The 26,431-nt window shown below is 42.7% G+C and overlaps 2 long non-coding RNA genes across 2 annotated transcripts; one reads left to right on the top strand and one right to left on the bottom strand.

Moving 5' to 3' along the window:
- Window positions 1–397: 397 nt before the first annotated feature.
- On the top strand, window positions 398–15,031 carry LOC143714830 (uncharacterized). Its single transcript, XR_013195617.1, has 3 exons — window positions 398–630; window positions 752–894; window positions 14,970–15,031. It is a non-coding gene; the product is annotated as an uncharacterized LOC143714830 (long non-coding RNA).
- On the bottom strand, window positions 14,472–14,792 carry LOC143714828 (uncharacterized). Its single transcript, XR_013195616.1, has 3 exons — window positions 14,773–14,792; window positions 14,641–14,697; window positions 14,472–14,569 (listed from the first exon to the last, which is right to left on the bottom strand). It is a non-coding gene; the product is annotated as an uncharacterized LOC143714828 (long non-coding RNA).
- Window positions 15,032–26,431: the final 11,400 nt, after the last annotated feature.

The following is a 26,431-nucleotide window of genomic DNA, read 5'->3' as shown; positions in this document are numbered from 1 at the left end:
ATGTCATTACACATCAAACAATACACCATCATTATACACAGAGCTGCACTCCAGGTTTATTGCTGCTCATCAGAGTAAAGCTTAATTAAATTCAAGAGGCTTCATTTCTCCATCCCTAGCAGGCATTATACAAGTAAATTTACCTTTCAATTATTTCCAGCAGACTATCAGATCCATTTCTTGTCTCCACTAAACTAAGCTTCCCAATTCTAAAATGATTAACTCAGCAATTTGATGAATGTATTACTAATTCCTGCAATCACCCTAATTGCCTAATTGAATCGTTTGTTAATTGCATACCAAGCATTGTAAATTTCTGTTCTAGTAGGCCTAATCTACTATAAATCACACCACTTGCAAACATCTTTTTTCATACAACAGCAAAAATTAACAAATATTTACATAGACAAGAGACCAGTGAATCTGACAACTGCATTTATGTTTACATTCATGCATTTTCCAGAGTGCAACTGTCTAGAACAAACTCAGAGTTTTTTAATGCAACTTTGCAAACAGGTCGCAGTGAATATCACCAAGCTGTCATCTTTGCGCACGAAAAACATCAAACTTGGACAACATTAGCATTAAACCGGGCAGCGGTTAAACTGTCAAACATAACAAAAAAGCCAAGTAAGTGGTAGTCTAGCTATTTAATCCTGTTTTCTATCTGATAAACTTTCAGTAGTCTTATTCCTTTCAAATTCATTGTACAAACAAGCCCATATCAATTCTCACTTTTTTCATTCTTTAGGCCTCAATAATTCTGAATATTTCATTCAGTGTGATCGGAGTACTGCTGTGGAAGTCACAACATCTACATTTCCCCACAAACCACCAAAAGAGACAGAAAAACTCACTGTAGAAGAAGCAAAAACTCTGGAATCACGACAATTGGTAAGCTGTTTTTTTTTAACCTTCTCACTGTGTAAATACAGGGTTGTTTACTTGTTGTAATGCTCTGGAGAGTAGTACAATCACATATTAACCCTCTGTAGATTGTGAAAAATTGTTTTTATGGGGAGAAAAACATTTTAAAGTAGCCTGACATTCTAAAAAAATGCTAAAATGTGAAAGATTTTTCAGATGCACAGGCAAAGATTACTCTGCTTCTCAGTTATCTTTGCTAGATAGTTTACAAACATGATTAATGCGTTTCAAATTGGTTAATGTGTGGAAAAGTTTGGCTATTTCTTCTTATGACCACAACAGCAGTTGTATACATTTCCCTTGTAATCATGTTTATTGATGTATATGTAGCGTTTCGGGTACGAGAGACAGTCTCAAAAGAACTAACAAGGATTTTACCACACTTCTAACGGAAATGACAATATGATACGATCGACTACGCCACCCCGGAAAAACAGGGAAATAGCCCGAAGGGCACACAGGTTCGTTTTGCGTGGATGGGTGAAAAGACATGAGTCGTATAGAATAGGAAAGTTTATTTTTGTTTGTCAGCAAAATATTATATAGTTAGAAACTCAGTTTAAAACTTGTCACAAGCACTATAATGAGAAACACCATTAAATGATGTTTTATTAACAAAGTTCGGGAGGAGCACGTTCAGATAATTAAACCTAATTAAACACACGTGGAGCACATTCAGATAATCAAACCTAATTAGACAAGAGTGGTGCTTAATCAATGAGTTAATCGCTGTGTATATATACAGCAAACTAACCTCCGTTCATTGACAGTTTAACAGCATTTGGCCCCGCAGTACCTTCCTAACATGTCCGAATCGAGCGCTTCCCGTTTGATGAAGAATCTTTCGTCCTTCAGGATTAGGAATCTTTGCCACAATCCTCTGGTATTATCTCGTGGGCGTCAGGCCAAACAAATGGGTCCTCGCCACCGCGGGCGAAACATCAGCAATCTACTTCCGCGTATTTCTTTAAACTGTCCCATTCAATAATTCCTTCCATAGAGAAATGGTCATAAGGCAATGCCGCCCTCTTAATTCGAAGGAACGGGTCTTCCTCCAGCGTCAGGCCGCCGCAGCAGGCCCTAAGTAAGCCGCGCTGCAGATTCAGTCCCGGTCAGTCCACACTCAACATCTGCCGGGTCAACTCTGTGAGTGCTTGGCTCAAAACCTTTTCGTTTTCTGTCCCTAATTGAACTTCGTATCACTTCAGTTGTTGAATCACGAGCAAGTTGTTGAATCACGAGCAAGTTATGCTATCTGGATACTAATTTTGATCGGGGGAACACGCGTTTTAAATAGTTTCCGTACAAATGATTTGCCGTTCATTAACGCGATGCTTCCTTTTGGTAAACTCACACGTAAACAATAGGTCGCACATTACGTGCAGATTGCACACCGAATCATTAAGAACCTTTCGTTAACTGTCCTGCAATTTATTTACAAAAATTGCTTAGAAACTTAAAGTTATAGCATAAATGCATTTTTTTTTTTTTTTTTTTTTGAAGTAGCGAACGAACGAACAAATCGGCAGGGAATATGACCCATAGAAATGATCAAAATAAACGGAGAAAATAAGAACATTTTTGTACGTTTAATAATCGATCTCTCAGCCCCGCACAGTTTCTGCTGAGCTCGGGATTCCAATTGCACAGGTTAAAACCATGGGTTCAGCCTCGTCCATTTGAATTCTGGGCATTAACTTGGATACAGTTGTTTTCCAGGCCTCACTGCACAAGAAAAAATCGATAGGATATTTTTGATCTCGTCCACCTTCCCACTGTTCTAAAACGCGAACTGCTATCTTTGCTCGGCCACTTAAACTTCAGATGCGCATAATCCTGCAAGGATTTAATCTCTCACCACCTCTTCGCGTTTTTGATTAACGCGCAAGAAGACGAGCATCGGCCCACCAGGCCCCAACCTACTCCTCCCTTTGCTCAGCCTCACATCAGAGGAACTCAATTTGTCCAGGTAAATTTCTCCACTGCCGCAGCAGTGATGTCTTCTCTGCTCCCGCAGGAGCTCATTTCTCCAGGTAAGTTTTCTGCTCCCGCAGGAGTTCTGTTTCTCTGGACACAAGTTTGACCCATGCTTTTTGCTTAAAGTTGAAGACCCAACTTTGTGTATGTTTTGTAAAATTCCCTTATCTGTCAAACATGTTTTATTAGATTGTTCTGCCCTTCATGCAAGCAGAATGCTCTTTTATGAAGTTTCTTCATTGAAGGACATATTTAATGAGATTATGCCTGAAAAGGTTTTGGATTTTTTATCATGTTAATTTAAATATATATATATTATATAATATGACTTGTTTATATTTGCTTTGTTTTTATTGTATTTATATGATATTTGTATTTTTGTGATTGAATTTTGCCATGAAAATAGCTCTGAATGCCGACATGGCATTAAATAAAATAATCTGATCTGTTTCTCTGGCTATTTTCTCCACTGCCGCTTCAGTGATGTCTCCTCTGCTCCCGCGGGAGCTCTGTTTCTCTGGCTATTTTCTCCACTGCCGCAGCAGTGATGTCTCCTCTGCTCCCGCAGGAGCTCTGTTTCTCTGGCTATTTTCTCCACTGCCGCAGCAGTGATGTCTCCTCTGCTCCCGCAGGAGCTCTGTTTCTCTGGCTATTTTCTCCACTGCCGCTGCAGTGATGTCTCCTCTGCTCCCGCAGGAGCTCTGTTTCTCTGGCTATTTTCTCCACTGCCGCAGCAGTGATGTCTCCTCTGCTCCCGCAGGAGCTCTGTTTCTCTGGCTATTTTCTCCACTGCCGCTGCAGTGATGTCTCCTCTGCTCCCGCAGGAGCTCTGTTTCTCTGGCTATTTTCTCCACTGCCGCAGCAGTGATGTCTCCTCTGCTCCCGCAGGAGCTCTGTTTCTCTGGCTATTTTCTCCACTGCCGCAGCAGTGATGTCTCCTCTGCTCCCGCAGGAGCTCTTTTTTCTCCAGGTAAGTTTCTCCACTGCCACAGTAGTGACGTCTCATCTGTTCCCACAGGAGCTCTGTTTCTCTGGCTATTTTCTCCACTGCCGCAGCAGTGATGTCTCCTCTGCTCCCGCAGGAGCTCTGTTTCTCTGGCTATTTTCTCCACTGCCGCAGCAGTGATGTCTCTGCTCCCGCAGGAGCTCTTTTTTCTCCAGGTAAGTTTCTCCACTGCCACAGTAGTGACGTCTCATCTGTTCCCACAGGAGCTCTGTTTCTCTGGCTATTTTCTCCACTGCCGCAGCAGTGATGTCTCCTCTGCTCCCGCAGGAGCTCCGTTTCCCTGGCTATTTTCTCCACTGCCGCAGCAGTGATGTCTCTGCTCCCGCAGGAGCTCTGTCTCTCTCGCTAATTTCTCCACTGCCGCAGCAGTGATGTCTCCTCTGCTCCCGCAGGAGCTCCGTTTCCCTGGCTATTTTCTCCACTGCCGCAGCAGTGATGTCTCCTCTGATCCCGCAGGAGCTCCGTTTCCCTGGCTATTTTCTCCACTTCCGCAGCAGTGATGTCTCCTCTGATCCCGCAGGAGCTCTGTTTCTCTGGCTATTTTCTCCACTGCCGCAGCAGTGATGTCTCCTCTGCTCCCGCAGGAGCTCCGTTTCCCTGGCTATTTTCTCCACTGCCGCAGCAGTGATGTCTCCTCTGCTCCCGCAGGAGCTCTGTTTCTCTGGCTATTTTCTCCACTGCCGCAGCAGTGATATCTCCTCTGCTCCCGCATGAGCTCTGTTTCTCTGGCTATTTTCTCCACTGCCGCAGCAGTGATGTCTCCTCTCCAGTACCTCACTATTCAGAATTAATATTCCTGTTAAAACCCCTACGTGATGCCTCTTTCTCTGTCCAGCGAGCATTGGTCTCCCAGCGGACGTTGCATGCATCTGTTTCCTCTTTCTCCGTCCAGCGAGCATTGGTCTCCCAGCGGACGTCGCATGCATCTATGTTTCCTCTTTCTCTGTCCAGCGAGCATTGGTCTCCCAGCGGACGTTGCATGCATCTATGTTTCCTCTTTCTCTGTCCAGCGAGCATTGGTCTCCCAGCGGACGTTGCATGCATCTATGTTTCCTCTTTCTCTGTCCAGCGAGCATTGGTCTCCCAGCGGACGTCGCATGCATCTATGTTTCCTCTTTCTCTGTCCAGCGAGCATTGGTCTCCCAGCGGACGTTGCATGCATCTATGTTTCCTCTTTCTCTGTCCAGCGAGCATTGGTCTCCCAGCGGACTTAGCATGCATCTATGTTTCCTCTTTCTCTGTCCAGCGAGCATTGGTCTCCCAGCGGACGTCGCATGCATCTATGTTTCCTCTTTCTCTGTCCAGCGAGCATTGGTCTCCCAGCGGACGTCGCATGCATCTATGTTTTCTCTTTCTCTGTCCAGCGAGCATTGGTCTCCCAGCGGACGTTGCATGCATCTATGTTTCCTCTTTCTCTGTCCAGCGAGCATTGGTCTCCCAGCGGACGTCGCATGCATCTATGTTTCCTCTTTCTCTGTCCAGCGAGCATTGGTCTCCCAGCGAACGTGGCATGCATCTAGGTTTCCTCTTCCTCTGTCCAGCGAGCATTGGTCTCCTAGCAGACATAGCATGCATCTGTTTTTCCTTCTCCGTCCAGCAAGCTTTGGTCTCCCAGCAGACGTATCATTCATCTATGTTTCCTCTTTCCCATCCAGCAGGTATTGATTTCCCAGCAGACACAGCAAGAAATCTCCCGGCCGGGCTTCCAAAATTTGTCACTCCGCCGTCGGCCGGTAGAGCCCACCAGTCCGACGCTGTGAGCTGCTCCCGTCGGAATCTACATGGGCCCTATCGGTCGGCCATCTTAGATCTCGCTGCTCCCCGCCCATCGGTCGGCAGAGATCACCCGTCATTCCCAAATCTTGCTGCTCCTCATTCGTCAGCCAATAGGGCCCGTCCGCCTAGCGCAGTGAGCTGCTTCCGCCAGAAGCAACATGGGCCCTCCTGGTCAGGCGGCATAAATCACGCTGTTCATCGGCCGGTAGAGCTCACCTGTCTGACGCTGTGAGCTGCTCCCGTCGAGAAACTGTGCGAGCCTTCCCAACTGTTCCAAATTACGACTGCTCCCCGTTCGTGAGCCAGCAGGCCCTCCTGGTCAAGCAACCAGGCTTATTCTCAAAATGCCAGCCCGCCAAATTCTCTGTGTTTTGGGGGGTCTTTAGTCTGGCGGCTGTCCTTTGCTCTTTTTGCCTTTTGGGGGAGTACTCTGGGTTCGGGCAAAATTCCGAGCTCGGAGCCCTCCCCCCGGACAGCACGCCAAATACGCATAATCTTTACTCTGTTTAATTTATGTAAGTGTGAACTCGTGAAATGATGTTTTATTAACAAAGTTCGGGAGGAGCACGTTCAGATAATTAAACCTAATTAAACACACGTGGAGCACATTCAGATAATCAAACCTAATTAGACAAGAGTGGTGCTTAATCAATGAGTTAATCGCTGTGTATATATACAGCAAACTAACCTCCGTTCATTGACAGTTTAACAGCATCCCTCCACCACCCCATCTCCTCACTTATAGTCCTAATACTCTTACAACAATGGGGGGGGAGTACTCTGGGTTCGGGCAAAATTCCGAGCTCGGAGCCCTCCCCCCGGACAGCACGCCAAATACGCATAATCTTTACTCTGTTTAATTGATGTAAGTGTGAACTCGTGAATCAGCACCACATACACGTACACACACACATTCAATTGAGAGAAACAAATTAAACCAAGAGCGGGGGTGTCTGGAGGTATGGGTCAGCTGCCAAATTGAAGAGGGACCCCCCACAATAGTCCACTACAAATACCCACTGCACACGTGAAGGTTAAATGCCAGAAAACACACAACACTCAATGTGAGCACACCATACAGTCCGGCAGCTTCACCTTTGCCCTCCAGAACCCCCCCCCCAGCTCCTGCAACAAGAAAAGAAAATGAATAACATACACAAGTCACTATGATCCAAGGTCAGATATTTTAAGGCTTTAACTCACTTGACCGGATAATGACCCTCACAATACCACATAAAAGTAGATTAATCATATAAACAATTAAACGCACTTCAGTTGATAATAATTACAATAGAAAATAAACCACAATAAACAAAGAGAAAAAAAGAAAACAAATAATCAAACATCCACGCTTATGGATCAATGGGATTCATGGCGACAGCCAGTTTACACAAAGCTTGGAAAACTGCTTAAACGCACCCGTTAGTTCCATTCGGTGGCGACCAGTAGAGACAGGCCTTCCACAAAGTCAACCGAATGTACAATCGTCTCAAACAACATGCGAGAGAATTACAATAAAAAGGGTTTCCATCATTTAGATCGAGGCAAAACAGTGACGCAGTCGTAATTATACGGCATCATAAGTCATCAGTGATGCACGGTTCCCATGATTAGCCCAAGAGACAGTTATGCAGGGAGCCTGCCGAGCAGAAAGATAATGTTAGACAACTTAAAGCAAGTTATCAATACTCAAAACCATAATCTTACCTACCACGGGGAGATACTGCTCACAAACTGCTTCGGAGTCGCACACCATACTATAATACAGCTTCTCACTCAGGTACATATGGATGACATTCTATCGTTGCCACTGCAGATATTAAATCACAGGTTGTCAAACGCAGCCAATTTCTTCCCATTGAACAAAGAGGCTACACATACTTGAGAGAAGTGGGCAGCAAACACACAGCAGCGGGAAAAACAGCCTACCGTCGCAACCTCACAGCAAGAAAAATTCATATAAACCGCCAGCACAAAGCGAGAAAGCGCGAGTTTCCCCATACAATCACATACCTGTGGCAGCCACAGATGACGTCAAGTGGGCGATACCAAGACGCATACAAAGTGGCCACCACACATCTCATATATAGGACAAGGGGCGGGGATGGTAATAAATTAAGCACAGGTGAATGATATCCTCCTAAGTGGATTCAGTCACCCTGCTACAGTCTACCCCCCAATTACAGATCGTCGCCCCGACGATAAACTTGCTTCCCCAGTTAGTCCCAAGGTCTAAAAAAAAGGCCGATATTGCATTGGACACCAGCCCCGGGATTACAGCACCAGTCGCTCGTTCCCCCACAGCCCTAGGTAAACGATGAATATTAGTATGTTGGCCAGCTGTGGCCCTCCTTGATCTCCCTGGGGCAACCTCAGGAACAGGAGGCGACTCCATAACTGAAGTAACTGATGACAACAATGTGCCAACCTCTGGGCCACAGGGTTGATTTTGCTCTCTTACCACTCTAGGCTCGAGTACCGGAGGAGCGGAACCGACCGGGTCCGATACAAGTTGGGGGCCTTCAGGTATTACTACCCACAAATCTGCCTCCTCCACCTCCTCCTCTGGCTCCTGTTCAAGCTCCACCACTGGCCCATCGGGCACAACAGGGGTAGGGCCCCTTTGGATCCTAGCCTTTAGTAGCGACCGATGAACTCTTTTTACTTTACCCTCCTCATGTATTGGTGCAATGCTATACACTGCACCCCCAGATCTAGGAGCCTCTACCACCTTATACACCACCGGACTCCACAGGTCTTGGATTTTATGGATTATCTAATTCCATAATCGCGGAGGTAAACCAACTGGCCCTCATCCAGTGGTGGATCTCGAACATGTCGAACGAACTGCGTTTTGCGTCGATCAGCCATCTGTCTCAGTCGTTCTCGTGCTCCCGCAAACGCCACTTTCAATCTTGTCTGATGCTCCACCACCCATTCGTGCACGTCACCAGCCACCGGCTCTCAAACTCTACCAAGCAAAAAATCAATTGGGAGACGTGGCTCCTGGCCAAACATCAAAAAGTAAGGAGACTCCCCAGTGGCTTGATGCGGGGTGGTGTTGTAAGAGAAGAGCACCTGAGGGAGACTAGACGCCCAGTCCCTCTTACGTGAAACCGGTAAGGTGCGCAATAGGTTGTGCAATGTTCTATTGAATCGCTCGCACTGCCCATTACCAGAAGGATGGTAAGGAGTAGTACGAGATTTCTCAACCCCGTACAATTTACAAAGTTGCTGGATCAGGAATGATTCGAAGCTACGGCCCTGGTCCGAATGAATTCTCCCAGGCACCCCCAAACGATAGTACCACTCGGTAACCAATACCTGCGCTACCGTCTCAGCCCGCTGGTCACGAGTAGGAACTGCAATAGTATACTTTGTAAAGACATCTGTCATTACTAAGATGTTTTCAAACCCTGAACAGGATGCTCCGAGCTGGGTAAAATCGATGGCCACAATTTCGTTTGGTCGAGAAGCCAACATGTGACCCATAAAACTACGGGCACCTGGCTGTAGATCCTTAGCTGCCTGGCACCTCTCGCACTCCTGACACCATTTCGCCACCATGGCTGACATGCCTGGCCAACAACAGCGCTGACCTACCAGCTCTGTGGTGCGTTCGATACCCTGGTGCCCATGCTCTTGGTGTAACCCAGTTAAGACCTCCACATGCAAAACAGAAGGCAACACCAATTGAAAGATCTCTTCGCCACCATCCGAGCGAAGAATGCGACGGTATAATACCCCTTGTGATTCCATCAACCGATCCCACTGACGAAGTAGAGTCGATGCATCCCTAGAGAGCTGTCGACGCTCATAAGGCCCAGGGAACTCACCCTCTCTGAAAAAGAATAAGACTTCCCTAATAACTGGGTCTGCCTCTTGTAGAGCACGCAAGTCAGCAGGGGAATGCCCCGGCAACGCAACCACAGTGGCTTGGCTAGCCAAGGACCTTGAGTTCTCAGCATGCTGGATGGAGGCCGGAATGACCACCCCCAGCAGAATGTTGTCCAACACCCCTGAAACTAATGGCTGGCATCTTGATAAGGCATCAGCGTTTTTGTTGACCCTGCCTGGGCGATATTTGAGCTCAAAATCAAAGCATGCCAGCTGTGCCGCCCATCGCTGCTCCGTGGCGCCAAGTTTTGCTGTCATAAGGTGGCTAAGGGGGTTATTATCTGTGAAAACTACACACTTATTACCCAATAAATACTCTCTGAATTTTTCGGTCATGGCCCACTTGAGTGCTAAAAATTCAAGTTTCATTGAACTATAGTTTAGCATATTACGCTCAGGGGTCCTAAGACCACGACTTGCGTATGTAATAGGCCTCACCTTCCCCTCTTGTTCCTGTGAAAGGACCGCCCCCAAACCACTCAGGCTGGCATCTACATCCAGAATGAACGGTAGGGAGAAATCTGCGTAGGCAAGCACCGGGGCCTTAACAAACATTGCTTTTAACGCATCAAAGCTGTTTTGGCACTGTACTGTCCAAGCGTCAGCAAAATTCTGCTCCGCTCGTTTCCTGGGCCCAACACGTCCAAGCTCCGCTACCAACCTATGCAGAGGGGCTGCCAACTTGGCAAACCCCTCCACAAAGCGGCGGTAGTAACTGGCAAAGCCCAAGAAAGAGCGGAGCTCGGAAACGCTGTTGGGCTTTGGCCACTTATGCACCGCCTCAATCTTTCTTGGGTCAGATGAATCGCCATCAGCCGATATTACGTGACCAAGGTATACTACCTCCGGGCGAAAAAATGAACACTTCTCTAACGTTGCTTTAAGGCCCTCACACTTCAGCCTACTCAGTACACCTTCCAGGTGCTCCAGGTGCTGCACCACTGAAGATGAAAAGATGACAATGTCATCTAGCTACAGTAATAGTGACTGGCACTGTTGGTCACCGAACAATCGTTGCATAAGGCGTTGGAATGTACCGGGAGCGTTACAAAGCCCAAAGGGCATCCGGTTCCACTCGAACAGCCCGAATGGCGAACAAAATGCAGTCTTAGATTTATCCCTTTCACTAACAGGAACCTGATTGTACCCGCTGGCTAAATCCATAGTGAAAAACCAGCGGGCACCGGTCAAGGCGTCCAAGGACTCCTCGATTCTCGGAAGGGGAAAAGCATCCTTCCTAGTCTTGGAATTCAGTTGACGGTAGTCCACGCACATGCGTAGACTACCGTCCTTCTTTTTAACCAAGACTATCGGGGATGCATAAGGACTGCAACTTTCCCTTATAACCTGTGACTCTAACAGTGCATCAATATGGGCCTTCACTACCTCATACTCTGAGGGTGGTATCCGGCGGTAACGCTGCCGGACAGGGGTGTCATCCAACAAAGGAATGTCATGTGACAGTAAACTAGTACACCACAAGTCCCAACAAAGGAATGTCATGTGACAGTAAACTAGTACACCACAAGTCCCCCTCATGAGCAGAGAACACACACTGGTACTCCAGTAATAAAGTCCTAACATGATCCTGATCTTGCGACGACAACACAGACAGGTCAATAGACCTAATCTGTTCCTCCACAGTGGGCGCAACCTGAACGCCATGGGGGCCAAAAGCAGCAAGGACACAATTAACCTCCGTAACCCCCCTGGGCAAAATCACCACATAAATGCTTGTGAGAGAGCCCAGGAGGGCCCGAGGATACAACATTACGTCCGTCGTCCCTACATTTACCACTGGTACGGAAACAGTCCCACGGTTTACCCGTACCAACGATGATGATGCTAACAATCCAGCTGGTAGGCCCGACTCTACAGGCTCGAATAACACTGTCTCCTGTGAGAATTGCTCAGAACAAGTTGCCTGTACTAATTTTAACGTACCTCCTGGAATACGCCATGCCCGACGGCCTCATATTCTAACCTGACCTACCCGATCGACATCCGAACGGGCACCCACCTTATGACAATGCTGAAATGCCTGAGTTACAAAATCGGGGGCCTGCAATAAGGATGGTAGTTCAAAAAGGGCAGGACCATGCTGGCCAAAAAGCTCCCGGTAACAACGACTGAGAATATTCATTCCCACAATACCTGGTACTTTAGAACACAAGCTGCCAGGGGGGTCCTTGACAACAAGCACCCCACAGTTTGGCACTAACCGGCCACATAGTTCAACATCCAATTCTACATACCCAATATAAGGGATGTCCAGGCCGTTGGCAGCCCGCAACTGCAACCACTGGCACGAACGAAGGCGATCTTGACCCCATGGCTCAAAATGCTGTGAAAAACAACTCTCAGTAATGGTAGACACCATAGAGCCAGTATCTAACAGACAAGGCATCTGAACCCCACCAATCAAAACAACCAGATGCGGGCATGACGACATCAAACGAGGCACCGGACTAATATTCTGACAAACGTCTAAGCCATTCTTTTCCCCAACCGAGCTGAGGCTCTGCAGCCCGGTGGGAACTAGTTTTCCGACGGCCGCTGAAGATGAGGCTGCCCACTCCCCCCTGCACGAGGAGCCGTGAAGGGAGATTTGGAACGAGAAGGGATACGTTCCCCATCACACTCCCTAGCAAAATGACCCAGCTGCTGACATCTTCTACATATTATTGGATTAGAATGAGAAACTTTATTCCGTGGATACGACGGATAACCAGACGAATGTGGAGATTGACTCCGAGCAGCAGGAGCAGGGCCCTGTAATACTGCCAAACCCTTAGTGAGCTGATCTAGCTGTACCTGTTGAGACTTCAAGATTTCCCTCAACTCACTTAATTCAGAGTTTGGCCTTAAACTAGCAGTATTCGACGACGGCCCCCCCTGCACACCATATTGGATCAAAGGAACTACTGGAACGGCTGACTTCGCCCACGTACCCCACCCGGCATTCCCTCCCGCTCCCATCTTATTGCTTCTCTATGAACCTCTAGCAAACTGGAAGTAGGTTGGCGGCGAACTAGCTGTTTAAGCTCACGACGCAGAGAACTATCCACTACATGTTCAACAAATTGGTCGCGTAAAAGGTTCTCAGAATTTGGCATCACATATGGGGACTGTTGCTTAACACCCTCCAGGAGGCTCATTAGAGCGAGGGAAAACTCCAACAAAGTCTCCCCTTCCCGCTGCATTCGCGAGAAAAAGGCCTCCTTAAGGCCACATATGACTGAGAGCAACCGAATACCTCCCGCAACGCAGAAATAATTCTATCTGGATCCCCTTTATCAACCGCAGGACGATGCCGGAACTCTTCCTGTGCCTCCCCCTCCAAATGGTCAAAAAAAAAAAAATGCCCTATCAGTCGCAGAGAGGTGACGCAACTGCATACACGCTTGTACTTCCTCAATCCACTCCTCAATGCTAATGCCAATATGGCCGTTAAACTTTGGGCACCTTCGATCACGAGGTACGAAAACAAATCTTTCCGGCTGGGTGGCACCCGTACCCGAGGGTACCGGTGCCCCTAGAGGCATTACTGGAGCACTAATTGCTACACTTGGGCCGGGCAATTCGGCAATACGTTCCTGATGCAATTTTTTATTTCGCTGTTTTGCCTCAAAAAAAAAAAACTCAATACAGACAAACACGATACAATTTCTCTTTTTTTCCCCTCTAAATATACACTCAAGTTTTCACCCAACCCACACAAAAAAAAAAGAGGGACCAAAATCTTATATTATCCTGCCAACTACGCCAGATTGTAGCGTTGCGGGTACGAGAGACAGTCTCAAAAGAACTAACAAGGATTTTACCACACTTCTAACGGAAATGACAATATGATACGATCGACTACGCCACCCCGGAAAACCAGGGAAATAGCCCGAAGGGCACACAGGTTCGTTTTGCGTGGATGGGTGAAAAGACATGAGTCTTATAGAATAGGAAAATTTATTTTTGTTTGTCAGCAAAATATTAAGTAGTTAGAAACTCAGTTTAAAACTTGTCACAAGCACTATAATGAGAAACACCATTAATCAGCACCACATACACGTAAACACACACATTCAATTGTGAGAAATAAATTAAACCAAGAGCGGGGGTGTCTGGAGGTATGGGTCAGCTGCCAAATTGGAAGAGGAACCCCCCACAATAGTCCACTACAAATACCCACAGCACACGTGAAGGTTAAATGCCAGAAAACACACAACACTCAATGTGAGCACACCATACAGTCCGGCAGCTTCACCTTCGCCCTCCAGAACACCAACCCCCCCCCCCCCCCCCAGCTCCTGCAACAAGAAAAGAAAATGAATAACATACACAAGTCACTATTATCCAAGGTCAGATATTTTAAGGCTTTAACTCACTTGACCGGATAATGACCCTCACAATACCACATAAAAGTAGATTAATCATATAAACAATTAAACGCACTTCAGTTGATAATAATTACAATAGAAAATAAACCACAATAAACAAAGAGAAAAAAAAGAAAACAAATAATCAAACATCCACGCTTATGGATCAATGGGATTCATGGCGACAGCCAGTTTACACAAAGCTTGGAAAACTGCTTAAACGCACCCATTAGTTCCAATCGGCGGCGACCAGTAGAGACAGGCCTTCCACAACGTCAACCGAATGTACAATCGTCTCAAACGACATGCGAGAGAATTACAATAAAAAGGGTTTCCATCATTTAGATCGAGGCAAAACAGCTACGCAGTCGTAAATATACGCGATCATAAGTCATCAGTGATGCACGGTTCCCATGATTAGCCCAAGAGACAGTTATGCAGGGAGCCTGCCGAGCAGAAAGATAATGTTAGACGACAACAGCAAGTTATCAATACCCAAAACCATAATCTTACCTACCACGGGGAGATACTGCTCACAAACTGCTTCGGAGTCGCACACCATACTATAATACAGCTTCTCACTCAGGTACATATAGATGACATTCTATCGTTGCCACTGCAGATATTAAATCACAGGTTGTCAAACGCAGCCAATTTCTTCCCATTGAACAAAGAGGCTACACATACCTGAGAGAAGTGGGCAGCAAACACACAGCAGCGGGAAAAACAGCCTACCGTCGCAACCTGACAGCAAGAAAAATTCATATAAACCGCCAGCACAAAGCGAGAAAGCGCGAGTTTCCCCATACAATCACATACCTGTGGCAGCCACAGATGACATCAAGTGGGCGATACCAAGACGCATACAAAGTGGCCACCACACATCTCACATATAGGACAAGGGGCGGGGGTGGTAACAAATTAAGCACAGGTGAATGATATCGTCCTAAGTGGATTCAGTCACCCTGTTACATATATTTTTGATTGTACATGTACTATTTTCTTTTAATTTTCAGATCACTAAAATATCTGCAACAGTATGCAAGCTAAACAACTCAACAACTGTAAAGGCCTGGGGTACAGACAGTGAGATCCAAGAATGTTCCTTGCAAAATCCATCTGGAGAAATTCAACTTACTCTTTGGGAAAACCAAGTTTCAAAACTGCAACTAGGTAACTCCTACACCTTTACCAATCTTAAAACTAGACTGTACAACAGGCTTAAGAGCCTCACAACAACCCTGAAAACAACCATGGAACCTATTGCACAGGACCAAGTTTTCCCACCTGGTCAAGGCCCTAAAATCAGTAAAGAACCCCCTCTACCTAATACAGTCGTGAGACAAAAGCCAATAGGGGTGCAAATAAACATTAAAAAACAATGTCCAAAATGCCACAAATCACAAGAAGAATTCAACATCAAACAGCAATTTCACCGTTGCCCAACTTGCAAAATTCTACGGAACACAAAAAGCTATATAACAAAATGCAATGGAATAATTGAGATAAATCAACGTAGTCAGTAACTTCTCTTACGGTTTCGAACTCAACTTTGTCAAAATTCATAGCACCAGAACTTGACCTGTCAACTTGTGATTCACAAGATATAGAAGAACTCTTTCTATTCTCAGATGAACTGACTTTAACATATAATAACTGTTTGGAAGTCACCAATATTGAAAATGCTTCATCCGCTCATCCGAGTGATGAGGATTTATTTGAAGTTAATATCGATGAAATCAACCCTGTCCTCTGTGTCACAGAGACACAAAGCACTCCAGAACCCAAGTCTCCAGTTAAAAGACCATCTGAGCCAACAACGTCTCCTATTACACCAACTAAAAAACCTTTGACTAAGAAGAGTGCTGTAAAAATAATACAAAAATGACTTCGTAATGAAATGCACAACTAAGATGGTTGTGTGTGTGTGTGTGTGTGTGTATATATATATATATATATATATATGTATGTGTGTATCTATGACAAGGATTCGTTGAATTTTTAGGTTGTGCAATGCCACTGAAATATGTACTTTTTTTTCATGGGCAATGTTACCTTTTTTCAGGATTGTAATTCCATTGAAATGGTGGTAGTGGCTTTTTTTTTTTTTTAAATGAATTGGAAATATTGATTTTAAGTTATGTTTTCTAAAGGTATTGAAATTAGGTTAATTTTGTCCATTATGTTCTGAAATGCTACTGATTATTTTTTTTATGGCAAAGCTTTGTTAAATGTTTCATGTCGTTTTTTTTTTTTCTTCAATTTTATTAAAGCAAATGTGTCAATTCTTGGAATGTGACCTTTATTGCATGGGCTTATCTTACATTTGGAAAGTTGCGTGCATTCTTCTAGCCATTCTTAACTAGGCACTAAGTTTAGTTTCACAAACCATACTGGGAAAAGCAAGTAGTGTAACCATAAGTGTCAAAGTGAATAACTAAAGAAACGGTTAGTATTCTTTTCTATATAGATTTAAATATGCAACAATAGTGCTTTAAAATCACTTCTTAAAAGGCCTACTCTAATTTGCTTACTTTATCCAATGTGCTCAAAGGTATTTAAACTAAAAATAACTTATTTTTAATTCACATTTTTATCACCTCACAATATTGTTTCTAGGCAGCATTAAAAAAACATAATTGTACAAGACATTATCAAAGGTGACTGTCAAAGTAATGTACTTATAGCAAAAATATAGGTTAAAGTTGCATATGGCAGCTAACCCATGTAATTCCAATTTCTTTGCCCTGAGATAACATGTATGAATTTATAAGGATATTAAACAATCTTTATCAATTACGTCAAAAAAATATATCAAAGTCCATTCAAAAAACTTGATTATTCGTCAGGTCACAATTGTGACCATTAGTAGAACAAAGGGAGGCTAGGTATATGGTGTTAATGGATTTATAAACTGACAAACTTCTACAGTTTAAAGACCAGGTTCAATAATTGTTTTAAGCTTTAGTTAATAGTGTTGGCACACTATGCAAAATTTCCATTTGTGAAACCGTGACCCCAGGAGTCGCTGTGGAGTACTTGTATTTTTTTCTGAGTATTAACTTCCACAGATTAATTGTTCACCACAAGACAAGTTATATGTGCTAACAAAGTTAATAGGGTCAATTTTGATTTCATGTCAACTTTAAAACAGAGTTGGCATCATCTCTTCACAGAAGTTAGCATCATCTGAAATCCTCATACGAAGCTGGATCCAAATTTGAGATGACATAATATCTAATATGCCCATGACAATTTAGAAACTGAAAATAGAACATAAAAATATGTATTAGATCTAATATAACAAAATTACAAAATTATAAAATGCATTGCGTGAATTCTTGTTTAAAGAGATGTCTTTAATCTACAATTAAACTAGGAATGTTTGTCAGAATAGTGAACATTATCAGGAAACCTGTTCCAGAGGCCCACATGCAAAAACAAAACATTCTCTCCTTTAGTGCAGTTCAATATCCTAAGTAGTATCAAAAGTCCAGAATTGTAAGATTCCTACAAGAACCTGTTAATCTTAATAAATAGAGATGATGAACATCAGTACAAAATCAGTTAAATACACTAAATCTCAACCATTTAGAACCTTTAGATGATGACAAAACTTCGTAATCAATACAGAACTTAAGTAATAATTGTAAAAATGAAAATATGTTGTAATATAATATTTTATTAATCTATACACTGCATCTTTGACTAACTTTATTTATTAAAGGTGCAGGACAACCACCTAACAGTGAATCACAATAATATCAACTAAACTCATTAAACATAACATGCTGTCCATTTAAATACTAAATCTTCATTTTGAGTTGATTCTCATTTGAACTATGGAACTTCTACTTCTATGGAAACACATGTCTTCCCAGGGGCTCAGTGAGATGAGTGACAGGCATATGACCCAGAGAGTGTGGGTTCAAGTCCTTTGTCTTACAACTTTATAAAGTTGTGTCATTTCAATTCCTTTATCATACTGAAAAGCATTGTACTATTCTTTCTTCCTATTAAATATAAGGTGTGTTTCATTTATATGCAAAGTCTTTATTTTGAGTTCATTCTCTTTTTAACTACTGAACCTCAGCAGCTGGATGAACTCATTTCTTCTGTGAGGTAAGAAGTTAATAATGATCCCGAATTTTACATTCAAAAAAATTGTGCATTGTTTTTGAGCTGCTTTATCTCTCTATTAGTAATTGCTAGAGCAATTCTGAGTTTTTCACAGTAAACTGTCAAGTGTTAGCTTTTAAATGATACCTTGGTTTTGTGTATAGTCAGAAGGACTCCTTAGCAACAACCATTTTATTATGGGTATGTCATTTTGCACTCGATTGCCAAAAAGGGGGGCGACTGGTAAGGGGTTAAGAATACTTTGGTTATTAAAGTTTCTTTTAAAGTTTTGAAAGCAAAGTATTTTTAAGTACTTTTTGAACCCATGGAACCATTGAAGGCTTGGCCCCGTAAGGCTGCTTGGAGCTTTAATTAGGGGCCAAGCCCCGAAGGGGCTGAGCCACCTATTGTATCTGTTAGTTTTATTATTATTATTATTATTCCCGGTGGAAGTCTATGGCAGCCCTATGAACCGTAAGTAGGAATATGATGAAATTTGGCACACTTGTAGTGATCGTCATGAATAGTAATTGGACCAAATTTTGACCCTCTAGGACCAACTCTGTAGCGCCACCAGTTCAAAATTTGAACATTTAAATGGTTATAACTTTTGAACCCTTTGATCTAGAGACATGAAACTTGGTACACCTGATTCCACTCATCATGCTGATTACAACCAATACCTTACATTAAGACCCCGCCCATTACAGTAGTCGCCATTTTGAAATGTACAGTATTCAGTTTTTTCGCTACTCCTCCTTCAAATTTTGTCCCATTTTCTCCAACCATGTGCTCAAATGATCTTCGGACTGAGCCGCATAAAAGTACTGTTCCCGATTTTTTTTATTCATCTTTGTTCAAAAGTTATGGTGTCGCAAACTTAACGAGGTCCACCCAAAATTGGCTAAGAGGCTGTATCTCGGCCAAAGTTTGAACAATTGAAACGAAAATTGGTACACCTCATCGGAAGCATGTTCTGAGGTTTCATGCCAAAGTTGGGAATAGCGGCACCTACGGGTCATGAAATATGAAGAATTGCTATTTTGGCCAATACACTTGTGAACAGTTTGTCAGAAAATCATAACTGTGGTATCTATGGATTCCTTGCATCATGCCAAATCCGTGGATATCGATTTTGCCATGATGGGATGTACCACGTGTTCACCATTTTGAAATTTGTCATAATTTGCAATATCTTTTAAACTATTTGAAATTTCTTCACCAAATTTGGTATGGATCATCATCATTAGCATGGCCCGAAGGTACCTGAGAAGTTTGATCACAGCGCCACCTAGTGTTCCAGAGATATTATTGTTTTTTGAAAAAATGCTTATAACTATTGCTAACATTGCTTGAAATTTGATTTCTTTATGTCAATTGGCTTATGCCGATTTCAACGATATCTCATATGTTATTTTTCAACAATGTGACTGGCCACCATATTGGACCGAATGTAAAACAGTTTTTTCGCTACTCCTCCTTCAAACTTTGTCCAAAATTGTCCAAAATTTGCTCAAATGATCTTCAGACCGAGCCGCATAGAAGTACTGTTCCCGATCTTTTTGCTATACTGGAAAAACAAAAGTTATGATGTCACAAATTTAACAAGGTTGACCCATAATTCGTTCAGAGGCTGTAACTTGTGAACAGTTTGTCACAATATCATAAAATTGGTGTCTATCGATTCCTTGCGTCATGTCGAATCCGAGGATATCTATTTTGCCAGGATTGGATGTACCACGCCATAAGCTAAATTAGCATTAAACTAGCTTAGCATGCTAATCTGGTTAACCTGCTTTTGTGTGCTCATTCTTATACTGAAGGCTCTCCTCTGCAGTTTGTGACTGTACGTCCTCTGAGTGGCACAGCCTGCTAAACCATGTGTTACTAAATCCAAGCCATTCAGATTGTGGGTTCGAACCCTGTGTTGGATGAGTATAAAAATTGTGATTATTCCTATATTGTTCTAGTCTTTTGCTCTGCATTGCGCTAAAGCGGCTTGTTTTCATTTCATCCATAAGTACTTCTGAACCTATCTGTTCTTAATGTACATTCTATTTCTGCTCTTTTTGCTGTTCTGGCTCTGCACTGCTGTTGGTGCTTAAATGCTTGCTACCCTGCTGGGCTTACAGTTCTTGCTGTTCTGCTGTAATTGATGTGATGTCAGTCTGTGCTTGCAGTACTTGCTGTACTTTCAGTACTTGCTGTGCTTGCAGTACTTGCTGTACTTGCAGTACTTGCTGTGCTTGCAGTACTTGCAGTACTTGCTGTACTTGCAGTACTTGCTGTACTTGTTGTACTTGCTGTGTTTGCAGTACTTGCTGTGTTTGCAGTACTTGCTGTACTTGCTGTGTTTGCAGTACTTGCAGTACTTGCAGTACTTGCTGTACTTGCTGTGCTTGCTGTACTTGCTGTACTTGCTGTGCTTGCAGTACTTGCTGTACTTGCTGTGTTTGCAGTACTTGCAGTACTTACTGTACTTGCTGTGTTTGCAGTACTTGCTGTACTTGCTGTATTTGCTGTACTTGCTGTACGGGCGGTACTTGCTGTGTTTGCAGTACTTGCTGTGTTTGCAGTATTTGCAGTACTTGCTGTACTTGCATAACTTGCTGTACTTGCTGTGTTTGCAGTACTTGCTGTACTTGCTGTATTTGCTGTACTTGCAGTACTTGCTGTACTTGCAGTACTTGCTGTACGGGCGGTACTTGCTTTGTTTGCAGTACTTGCAGTACTTGCTGTACTTGCTGTGCTTGCTGTACTTGCTGTGCTTGCAGTACTTGCTGTGCTTGCAGTACTTGCTGTACTTGGTGTGTTTGCAGTACTTGCAGTACTTGCTGTACTTGCTGTGTTTGCAGTACTTGCTGTACGTGCTGTATTTGCTGTGCTTATTGTACTTGCTGTACTTGGTGTGTTTGCAGTACTTGCTGTACTTGCTGTACGTGCTGTACTTGCTATGTTTGCAGTACTTGCTGTACTTGTTCTGCTTGCGGTGCCTTGAAGGGCTTGGCCCCGTGTTGCTGCTTGCAGCTATATTTAGATTTGTAATTGTACTTAACACATTGTGCTCATAGAACACACTTTATGGTTGTTTGTGCTACTATATGTGCACATAGGCTAGTTAAGTTTATTCTTTGAAACACATGATTGCTTAACTGTAAGTGTTGGATATAGCACTTAGGTTAAGGCTGTAGATACCATGCATTCTAGGCCATGTATCTTGTGTATACTGTCTAAACGTGTCTATGAGAAATTTGTTTGCCTCCTTATACAGGAGCATAGGATTGCCATGCGGCTACAATGTGTTTTCACAATGCATTTGAAATCTACAAAAGAGAAACAACAAACGCGCATCTCATTAATCCTGAAACAAAAACCCTTTCATATTCAAAGCTTTAGAGAACGCATACTTTACCTCTCCATTCTATGGGAGCTGTTTTCGCCTACATTTATAAAGGGTTACGTTTGAATTAATTCTGAATTGCTCTACAATTATTTTCCCAATTAGAAACGGATTCGTATGTTACCGCAATTTTTGGATCTGATTGGTGACAACCAATATTCTACACATGTTCAAGTGTACTTGGTTTGCAAAGACGAGTTATTTCCGTCTAGAAGAGCGAAATCCTGTTTGACCGACCTAGATTCGGGTGCGTCTGCTTTGTCTATTTTGGTTTAGCGTTATTTCAGATAAGTGTGACGTGGGACACCACGGGCTTGGCCATTCCAAAGCCATTATAAGAGAAGTGAAGTTGGTCGACTAGCATCTTTAATGGTGGCCAAAACCTCTACTGAGGTAAAGTGACTAAATTAAATTCAGACAGATGCAATTCCATGGGGGCTATGAAAGTATCTTTGATTGTGTATGTGTGAATACGGCAAATCTCAGGTATATAGCCAATTACCTCTGTTCTGTGATGAAACGGATCAGATTGTGATCGTGAGACCAACGTTAAGACAGAAAACGTGAGGACCTCTAAGCCAGGGGTTCTCAAACATTTTGGAGCCAGGGACCCCTTACGGGGGAAAAATATTTCCAAGGACCCCCTCATATTTATAACAGTGACTGAGCCCAAAGTTAATGTGGGAGCGCTTAATGAAATGTTTTGACACAAATAGACTTCACCCAGGGTCGTATGCAGGGTTTTCTAAATAGTGTACTGAGGTGCCAAAAGTGATCTTGCTAGGGGGTCCAGTACACAAATAGTAGGCCTATAGTACAGTAATAATGGCAAATTATGTTTAATAGGTGCTTGTGTTGTTAAATTGAGCTTATATCCACTGTAATTAGCTAAAAAAAAATAATGTTAATTTCATCCTGGACACAGTATGCTTCTCTTGACCTGTAGCTGGGAGAGCGGGGAACAAAGTAATGCTTTTTGACTTTCTCAGTTTGTGTAAATTCACTTGGGGTTCAGAGTATTTATTTTTTCCCACATTAATTTCACACGTGTCTAGATCTTGTTTAGCCTACATCTTATCTCACACTTTATGACCGAATAACTGAAGCGTCATGCGGAAATGCGCATTTTGACATTGACGAGCGCTGGTAGTCTGCTGAAACCGCTCAGATGAGAAGGTCAGTTTATCATCGCGATGTTTAATATCCTTGCAGCGCCAAATTAGAGTTTATATTAGGCAATTATTTCAAAACTTTCATTATATAATAGGCTACACATTAAAAAAATTACAGAGGTCCAGACCTGCACGTATCAGCATCTTCACATGTGGAGAAATGAGATTGGAACAACAGCAAGTCGACGGTATAATGATTGACCGTCACTGCCTTCATAGTGCACAACAGACAAATTAAATTAAGCAGAACTTTTTATAAGTTCGGTGAGTATTTTATTTTGATAATGAATAGGTTTTGATGTAAAATTAGCAGTGCTAGAATTGACATAGCCTATTGTGCGCGCACGCGAGACGCCGGCGCGAACACTTGGATTGTTTCCTATGCAGTGGAAACAAAGGAATACTCTTATTTATGGTCATACAGATAAGAGTACATCATTCAAAACGGCAAAATGTCAATTTTTTATTTGTGTGTACATTAAAAATGACTACAAAATGTCATGCCTTTTAAAAATAAAAAAAACAACAGGATGCCGGTTCTGCCGTCTCTGTCTCCTTCTGGCGCGCGTGCCCAAAAAACGACCAAAACACAGCGAATACTTGACGCACAGGCATAAGAAATATAGATAGATTATCTATCTATAGAAACCTTTAAAAGCATACTTTTTTATTATTTGACATTAAATGCATTAGGCCGATAAGTCACTTTGGAATAAATAGCAAGTTTTCAGATGATAAAGAAAACATGACTTATAGTCATGGAAAAACAGTAGGCTGTTATAAATTATTTCGCGGACCCCCTGGCTATCGTTCACGGACCCCCAGGGGTCCGCGGACCCCACTTTGAGAACCACTGCTCTAAGCGACATAGTTTCCTAATCTAAAAACGGGAAAATATAAAATAGAGTAAATAGAATAATCAAACGTTAAAATGGCCACGTTGCCTTTATGTAGTCTTTAAAAAGACTAAATTAAACGAACAGGCATTTGAAATCTACATCAGAAACAGCGAATGTGCTTCTAATCAGCCCTGAGCCAAGAAACGTTTTCATATTTAAATGTATTGACATGAGAATGAGCAGAGATTTGACCATGTGTTTAGCATGTGCTTGCGGTTCATTGGGTGTTAACAACAACACAATTCCTCATTGGCTATCAGCCTGACCGTTGTTGTACATACAATGCACGGACCAGTACAGCTTTGACACTTCGACAACTAAGTTGTTCCAGAGACTCTTTAGAGACCAGAAACAATATAATTTAATTTATATTCCTTTTAATATAATATAATTGTATTATAACTCAAATTATAATATACATTATATTGTAATCGCCAAACAGGGCATTCATTGGAGAAGTGTGACATTTAATCCTTACAATTCGATTTCATTGGCCTGCTACCCAGTACCAAAAGGGGAGGGGATGTGCTTTTATTTTTTGCCTTTACAAAAACACAACCAGAAGTGTGGCACAGGTAATAGCAAACCAAATCATCCTTAAGTGGGACGCACCAACTAAAATTGAATGTGATCAGAGAAGTAAATTTAAAAGGAGGGTGTGAACAGAAGTATCACAGCCTTTTGCATGTCACAAGAGATCTGCACACGTGTGAATCACACCACAAAAAAGCAAATGCTAAGCAGGCAACACCGAAACAGGTGAACTAATTTCTGCCCACAGATCTGACTGTAAAGAGAGCAACTTTGAAATAAAGCCATGGGCATCGACCCATTTGATCTCATAAAAATATGAGTGAGAAAAACTCTGGTTAATCCAGAAAATTTCCCCAGCAGAACTGGGACCTCTAATGCCCATGACACAGCAGACTTTGAAGGCTCTACTGCAGAAGCAGCTTTTAGGTGTCACACACTCTACTGAAACAACAGCAATAGTTCAGACCTGATCAATGAAACCCGGTTTCATGTGACAACTGGAATTAAAATTGCAATGGACATGATAATGGAGAAAGGAAAAGAATTCCACATGTCTGAATTTGAAACTGTTGAAAACATCAGAATTAACTGTGATTCTCTCTGCATTTGTTTCTGTATCAGGTGTATTACTGCAATTCCTTGAAGGACGGATGCCAGGATGGGCCGGACCCAACCTGCATCAGAGCCAGGACAGCGGGATTGTTAGAACATAACCTGAGACTCAGGAGACACTTCAAGAGGCCATTAACACCTCACAATACCACATTACTATATAAGCATGGCCTCCCAGTATAGAACTGGAACTAAATTTACAACACAATTATTATAGATTAGATTCCACCCATCTCCTAGACACGAACACTGAACACACTCCTCCATCACTACACCCTCACATCATCATCACCTGGAATAGATCAAGTCTATCCAGGCTGAACGCTACACATCATAAGAAGATAAAGATGACATAGAGTCCGAAAGTGTCACCTCACTAAAGACCTATTGTACATCTTCACACTAACAGATCCGGATAGCTTCACACACATATGGTAAAGCTGATCATATGATGGTAAAGCTGATCCAATGATGACAGTCTAACAGAGATACAGATACGGAACATAGCATACGCTATTCACAACACTCACACAAAAACACTGTAATATACATATGAATGGCCACAGTCACAAATCGATGATGCAAATTATAAGCAGAGACAGACCTGCTATTCAATCTTCAAAATATAAAAATTTTCTGATTGTTGTTAGGGTGGTTGGTAAATCGGAGGGCCCCTGATTTCACAACATACCACTAATAACAGAAAGATCGTAAAAAAACGGATAGATCTGAAGTGTGAGCGCTTCAATCGATTACAAAATTTACAATTTAGCCCTTTATTCGACTGTGACTTAGCCAGTAAACACACACACATACAAAATTCCTGTCATCGACTGTGACATAGCCAGAACACACACTCACACACACACTCTCTCTATATCCCTCTCTCTCTCCCACACACACACACAAACTCACACTCACTCACAACTGTTGCAAGGAATGAACTATCTACATTATTGAATGACTAAGCATGTCCCAAGTCACTTAGATCTGCATAGGTGACTTGCATTAGAAGATTCCTGAACACAGTGATTATAAATATATATATATATAGTGAAATTAATAAAAAAGAAAAGTATTTATTCTTGCAAGAATAGGTTCATTCTAGTACACAGAAGTTACGCTGTGCAAGAGAGTGACACACAACAGGATGATATGATACAGCCTTTATACTGTTTTCAAGGTTCCTCCTCACCGTTGTACCTTTCACCCACCCAGATAAGGTCCTTACTGCTGTTCAGTTTCTACTAAAAGACACAAACTGGTACTGAAATAAACTTGCCAAACTGACCGTCCCTAAGGTCAGAGGTCCTGTCCCATATGTTCCTGAAACGTCACGCACAAGCACGTACACACATATACTTTTATACATTGAATAGGTTCTTTCTCTTATGATACCTGTTTGGGATCAATGACTTAAAATTGCCACTACAATTTATATATATATATATATATATATATATATATATATATTTTTTTTTTTTTTCATAATTTTCGATATAATATTATTATTGTTATTACATAATAACCGCGCCGCTGGAGGTGACAGGATTGGTCAATAAGGGTCAGATTATCATCATGGGGAAGGTGTCAGAGAAGCAGAAGTTTCTCTATGAAATATCTTCCACACTGGAGGGTGTGTCTGTGAGTTTACAACTTCTGACCATTTGACTGAATGCTAATTTTCCACTGCTAGCAAATGGTGACTTACAGGTAAAATTCCACTGTGAATGATGTTTAGA

Source organism: Siphateles boraxobius, unplaced genomic scaffold, assembly GCF_051911475.1.
Source record: "Siphateles boraxobius isolate OS27281-9 unplaced genomic scaffold, OSU_SipBor_1 56, whole genome shotgun sequence".
In the NCBI taxonomy this organism is placed as follows: Eukaryota; Metazoa; Chordata; class Actinopteri; order Cypriniformes; family Leuciscidae; genus Siphateles; species Siphateles boraxobius.
The sequence above is the reverse complement of the archived record's forward strand: the minus strand, read 5'-3'. Positions and strand labels throughout refer to the sequence as shown.